We start from the raw sequence: 6,974 nt of genomic DNA on the forward strand, positions 1-6,974 counted from the left end.
CGCTTCACCGCCGCAGCCGCTCGCCCGCGCCACCGCGCCGGTCCCCGCGCTGCCCTCGCCCCTCGTCGCGAAGCCCCACCTCGCCGGAGTTCGCCGTCGCCACTGCCCCGCCTCGCCGGAGTTAACCGCCGCCGCCTCCGGTTTATTTCCCTCAAACCGGTATAACCAATAAAACCCGACCCGGTTTTCTCTTCGGTTTTTCTTTTCAACGGTTTATTGATTTAGGTTAATTTAATTAGAGATCGTTCGTCCGTTAGTGCTCTGTAGCGAACGTTCGTTATTTAGTATTTTTCTTTTATTTTAGTTTTCTGCCAGGGACCTATTCGCTAGGTTTTATTTTACAGATTTTGCCCCTGATTTTCAAACGATCGCTACTTTTTACTCGTTTGTCCAAATCCAACGAAACGAACGCCCACTCCTTCGTTACAATCCCCTCTATCCAGTAAAACAACTTAAACATATTTTTGAAAGTTTAAAATTTGAATTAGATCAGATTTGAATTTGAACTTCGTTTAATCATAACTTGAATTTTATAACTCCGATTTGAGTAATTCTTTTTGTATCTCGAAGCTCTTGGCCTAAACTTTCTGATAAGGCCAAATTCACTTAATTTTGGTACTATTAGAAATTGTTTTATACTGCAAGAGTTATTTGCTTGGTTTTGATGTTTCCCGATGTTGTTCTCTTCGTTCTTTCCGATCTTTTGAGTGATTGCTTATGTGTGGTTACTATTGCTTGCTCACGATAGATTGACCGGAGTGTGACGAGTAGAACTATCAGGAGTTTTGAGTGCGAATCATCTTCATCAACATTGCAGGCAAGTTCACACTTTGATCATATCCCTTTCATACCGAGTTTTTATGCATTAGTTTCACCCTCAAACATTGCATGAGTAGGTTTGATAACATGTGGGTTTTGAGAAGTAGTTGCTGAGGTAGAACCTATTGCCCTGTTTATTATCAAACCCTTGGGAGTTACTTCTACGCGTTGCTTATTTTGCCATACTATGCTCGTAGACGTGGATTGGGTTTGAGTGATTTCCATGACAGATGTGAGATTGTTAAATTAATGGTTTACTTAAGGTGGCAACTTTAATACACATCTGGGTGGACTGAGGCACCTGGGGTATCCAGTGATTGCCTGTTTTATTTTTGGAAATCCCGGGGTTACTGTGTGATTCTCCTATGGACCGCCACCCAGGCTCAAAGGGAACTGAGTCTATTCATGCTAGAAACTTCCGTGTGCAGCCGCAAGCTATTATGGGCTCTAGCATAGTTGAGTAAGTTACGTGAAGCTCTTGAAGAGGTGGATCAGCAGGTAGTGGGTTTGTAGGTTTGGTATGGTCTGCCCGGAGTATAGAGTTAATGTTTCTGAAAGACTGTGTCTCGGTCATCCGTTTCTCAAACATCATGTAGTGCGAGGAATCAGCGGAGGCGATCGAGTCTTGCGGGGGAAAGTGCGCAAACCTCTGCAGAGTGTACAATCTAATCATGGTTAGCCGTGTCCCCGATTATGGACAATTCTGAATATCTAGTACTTGAGTATTCGCATGTATCTCAACACTTTTAAATTAATCTTGCTGGGTTGTTAACTATTTTAATTGGGATCATTGAGTTGGGGTTACCTTCTCAAATGATGTTTCAACCACCATGATAGTTAAATTAAAATTTATTCCTTTGTAGTAGGAAAAAATTGGCTTTTCGCAAAAACATTATAACTATAGAGCCTCCACCAGCCAAATATGCATGTACATTCAATGTACTGACCCTCTGTGGCTGCAACATCTCATGTTGCAGGATCTTACGACGAGTAAGTGATACGTTAGGGTTACGATTTCTACACTCAACTTTGCCGTTGGTGTTGATGGGAATCCACTACCTTGTTACTTCCGCTATTTTGGATTGAGGTAATAGTATTTACCGTTACTTTATACATGTGATTTACCTCTGTTATAAATCCTCGAGTACTGTGTGTGTCAGCATACCGATCCAGGGATGACAGTAAGCACAGAGACTTGACCCATTCAGGTCGGGTCGCTGGTATCAGAGCACATGTTGACTGTAGGACGTGACCCTAGAAATTGGCAAGCCCATAGGAAAGACTTTTCTCTACAACTTTCTTTTCAAAAGAATCTTTTACCTCTCTTCTCTTCTGAGCTTATTCAAATATTTCCTTTTAGTGAGACCATACCCCTTTTCCCCTTTTTGACCACTCAAAGATTCGACTAATGAGACCACTCCAAGAAGGACAAGATATCAGACAACTAAGACCACTTCGGAATGAAGAGGATTTTACCGAGCATTATAATGATGGAAACTATGACGGATAAAGACTTCGAAGACTAGGAGAATATGAAGAATTTCCAGATTTGGTATGACCAAGGAAGGCACCCCTTATGGAACTTGGCAGACTATGGAAGTTGTCAATACCCGAGATCAAGGTGTATCGAAGAAAGACCGGAACATGGAGCATTAGAACACAAAGTTTTGTGCCATCGTGCGGAGTTAAGCATGCATATGCATGGAAGGATTGGATGGTAGAAGGCTGATGGAGCATCTGCCAGCAAAGGATGCAGTTTTAACCTTAGCCGGTGTATCACCAGGATCTGGAGTATTACATCAAGAAGTTTAGGGTGGACCTTCGGGAAGCTGTATTTGATAAGGAAGTAGTTTGTAGAAGCTGAAAGTAGCCAAGCTGGAGGAGCAAAACCTCGAGATACCTGAGATTCGTCAGGAGCTGAAGGATAGAAGGACATGGTTCATACCAAGGATGTTGAAACTCAGAAGTTTGGAATGCAACTCCAGAAATATTAAAGGATGTCATGAGAGACTTCGCGTCAACAGAGATGATCTAGCATAGGAACTTGAGAAGGACAAACATGATCAGAAGGAGCCACCGGAGACATGACCAAGACTTGAAGAGTTGATGACGTTGAGATCTATAGACCATTAGAAGACCCAACCCCCTGTTATATACTTACATTAGATGCGACGATTGTGAGCTGTCTTTTGTTTGTTGTTTTTCCAACAACCACAATAAAATCTGTCTTTTCAAAACTATTGTTTGTATTGTGTGCATCCCTCTCGATCTCTCTTATCCCACCCCAAACTCATGGACCCAATAGAGGATGAATGTAGATGAGCTTATATTTTCTGGACCGATGAGTCAATTGGAGATGGACCAATGGATTCAGAACATGGAGGATCATATGGAGAGTGACACTATAGCCAGAAATGATATGACCCAGCATGCTCTTCAGAGTTTTGAAAGAGGTGCTGCTACTTGGTGAAGGATGTACCAAACCATCAATGGATGGCAAGGAGTAACCACTTGGAAAGAATTTAAGTTGACTTTGCTAAAGTCTTAGTTTGTGTCCCAGAAGTTGAAGCCTTATGGAAGTGATATGAAGAAACCTTGTGCATACAAGCTTTGTGGAGAAATAGGACACAACCATAAAGAAACAAGGACGAATACCCTCATAAGCGGAGGATTACCAAAGGAGTTAGTCAAGGATTTCCAGGGAACTTCGGTTGGAGATTGTTCCCAAAGGTTTTGTTGCAGCAATGGAAGTTCAGTCTACATTGTTGGGAAAGATCCGTGAAGCTCAGAAGGATGACAAAGAGATTGCTGAGTTAAAAGAGAGGATGAGCAAAGAAAAGGCCAAAGGTTTTTCATAAGGATGAGCATGACACCTTATGGTTCGAGGAACGTGTATATGTTCCCAGTAATGCAAAGATCGGGAAGTAAATACTTTAGGAGGCTCATGACTCACCATACTCGATTCACCCTGGAAACACCAAGATGTATTTGGATTTGAAGGAGCGTTTCTGGTGGACTAGTATGAAGAAGGATATTGCGGAGTATGTAGTCGTAGTGATGTATGCCAGAGAGTAAAGGCAGAGCATCAGAAGCCAGCAGAATTACTGCAGCCTATGCCGATACCTGAATGGAAGTGGGATAACCTTGGGAGGGATTTCATTACCGGATTTCCCAGAACCGAACAAGATATGATTCTATCTGGGTAGTAGTTGATTCGATTGACCAAAGTGGCTCACTTTATCCCAGTGAAAACCACCTATATAAGTGAGAAGTTGGCCAAGATATATTTGACCAGGATCGTATGTCTGCATGGAGTTCCGTGGACCATCGCATCAGATAGAGGAACACAGTTTACCTCAAAGTTTTGGAATCAGCTGCACCAGACTTTGGGTACTAGGCTAGAGTTCAGTACAGCCTTTCATCCGCAGACAGATGGATAAATCGAGAGAGTCAATCAGATTCTGGAGGACATGTTGAGAGCGTGTGTGCTAGATTATGGATCTAGTAGTGATGATAATCTACCTTACGTGGAGTTCTCATACAACAATAGTTACCAAGCCAGTTTGAAGATGGCCTATTTTAAAGTTTTGTATGGAGAAGGAGCCAGACACCGTTGATATGGGATGAAGCTGGAGACCGTCAGTTGTTTGGACCAAGTATGATCAAGGAGTCAGAAGAGAATGTTAAGTTGATTCAAGATAGATTGAAGGTAGCTCAGTCCAGGCAGAAGAGTTATGCAGACTCAAAAACGCAAGGAGGCGGTCTATGAAATTGGAGACAGAGCATGTCTTCGTGTGTCCCCTCTGCGAGGAGTTAAACTATTTGGAGTTAAGGGAAAGTTAGCCCCGAGATTTGTAGGATCATACAGAGTTTTGGAGCATATGGGAGAAGTGGCCAACAAGTTGGAGTCACCCGAAGGACTGTCAGAAGTTCATGATGTGTTTCACGTTTCCCAGTTGAAGAAGTGCCATGCAGAGATGGCCAATATTCCCCTGTAAGGACGCTTGACCCTGGAAAGGATAGTGATGATCCACGAAGTGGAGTATGGACTTCATAAGTATAAGTTTTTATCTCGGTATGTGGGACATCCCACGAGGATGAAGAGATGAATTACTATTGGATATAAAGGAGGTATGATGTTGGAAATTTGGATCAAGGTAAATTCCATGATGAGTCTGAGCAATCACGTCCTAGTTTGGTGCCAATAGAAGGAAGGAAGACAATATGTATTGGATGGATTTAAGAATGCTAGGAAGCTGGATGTTAGAATAATGATCAGTTGTCCCGATGATGAGTTCAAGGACTACAAGTGATGAGATGGGCCATAACCCACAGACCCAGGACCTGCCAAGAAGCAAGCACATTCTTGCTAAAGGGAAAACCCTTGGAAGAGGATATGCCTTTACCCACCGATGATTCTATAGGAGTTTACGCAAAACCTGAGAGTTGTTAAGGAACGATAGATGTTTGTTTGGCTTGCAGAATCAATGGATTATCCAAACTTGGTTCATTGACAAGAGAAATTCTGCAATGCTTGTGAGGATGACCGAGTGTTAGAATGCGAGATTCGCTAAACCATGTACAAGGTAATGATTTGGGTGCAGGATGGATTGATCACTATACCGACTTACTCTTATTGTTCGCCTTGCTATGTGGGATGGTAAATCTGAGTGACTTACCTATAGTAGAGAGACGACGATATTAAACCTTGCTTGAACCATAGAATGGTATAGCAATTTTTCCCCTTGTACAAGGCAGTTGTTGCCAATCGTAGGTTATACGGTGAGGTTTAGCCCAGACCCATTTCCTGCAGGAGAAACCATAAATTGTTGACCACCATGAGATATCGATAGTTGTTTAGTATTGGCGCCAGACCCGTCAGCCAAGAAGACCCAGTTTCGGAATAACCGTACCAAGATGAAAGGACAGAAGTATTGAGGAAAGGTTATGCCGCTACCGGAAGAGCCCAGAGAAGGAATTATATTGAAGATCTGAGAAGACCGACACTGTCAACAATAAGGATGGAGTATATGAGTTTTGATGGAACCGTAACCATGTTTCTAAGGGTGGTAGCACCCGAGACCCCGGAGACGATCGATGGATTTTGAGAAGACCCCCAAACCCTAACTATTTCTTGCTAGCCTCTCCGAATCTCGAGGACGAGATTCATTTTAAGGGTGGTAGGTTTGTAACATCCCAAAATTCTAAATTTTGGAATGTTATATCAAATAGATAGATTTGATTGATTGTTTGATTGTTGTGTGATTGATTGAGTGAAATTTGAAACTTTTTGAAAGTTAAATGAGAGGGAATAAAAGGACTTTCCCAAACTTTCATTTTGCATTTTATGATCTTCATGAATTCGAATTCTTTTCACCACAAAACCCTGGAGAGAAGATGACATGACTTCTTCCATTTATTTAAATGACAAGGGGTGTTGAAATATTTGAATTTCATTTGGAAAAAATATTTCCAACCCAGGAACTTTATGCAACTCAATGATTTTCACGAGCGAAGATAAAATGACTTCTTCAAAACATATGAAATATGAGTTGGGAGTTTCAAAGAATTAATTTCAAAGTTCTTTTGAATTTATTTTTCAATTTGGAGTTATTTGAGTTTTATTCAAATTATTTTTCTCCAAAAATAAAAATATATGGAAAATAGGGTAACATGATTCCCTACACCAGAAAATTGGAGAGAAATAAATTTGAATTAATTTTGGTATTTTTAAAATGATTTTTACTGGATTTTACTAGGACAGAAGCACTCTTTGCTTTATTTGAATTTGTGTGTATTTTATTTGACTTTAGAAAAATGTTCAAGTCGTAGAAAATCTTTTTCTGAAACTTTTGATATATTATGCCTATAGTATATTTTATTTATTTATTTTTGGTGGTTTATTATATTTAGTTTTCTGGAAAATGTTTTTTTTTAAAAAATCCCCGCCGCCGACTGGGCCGGCCCACCGCCCGAGCCAGGCCACGGCCCAGCCCAACAGCGCCGCCATCTCCCTCGCGCGTGCCCGAGCAGGACTCCCCGAGTTCGAGCCACCGCCGCCGCTCGCCGTGGTCGCCCCGGCCTCCTCCTACCCCTTCCCCATGCCACCTCCTCGCCCCTCTCCATAAAAGGCACCGCCCCGACTCCCCTCTCTT

This window comes from Triticum dicoccoides, chromosome 5B (assembly GCF_002162155.2).
Source record: "Triticum dicoccoides isolate Atlit2015 ecotype Zavitan chromosome 5B, WEW_v2.0, whole genome shotgun sequence".
Lineage (NCBI taxonomy): Eukaryota > Viridiplantae > Streptophyta > Magnoliopsida > Poales > Poaceae > Triticum > Triticum dicoccoides.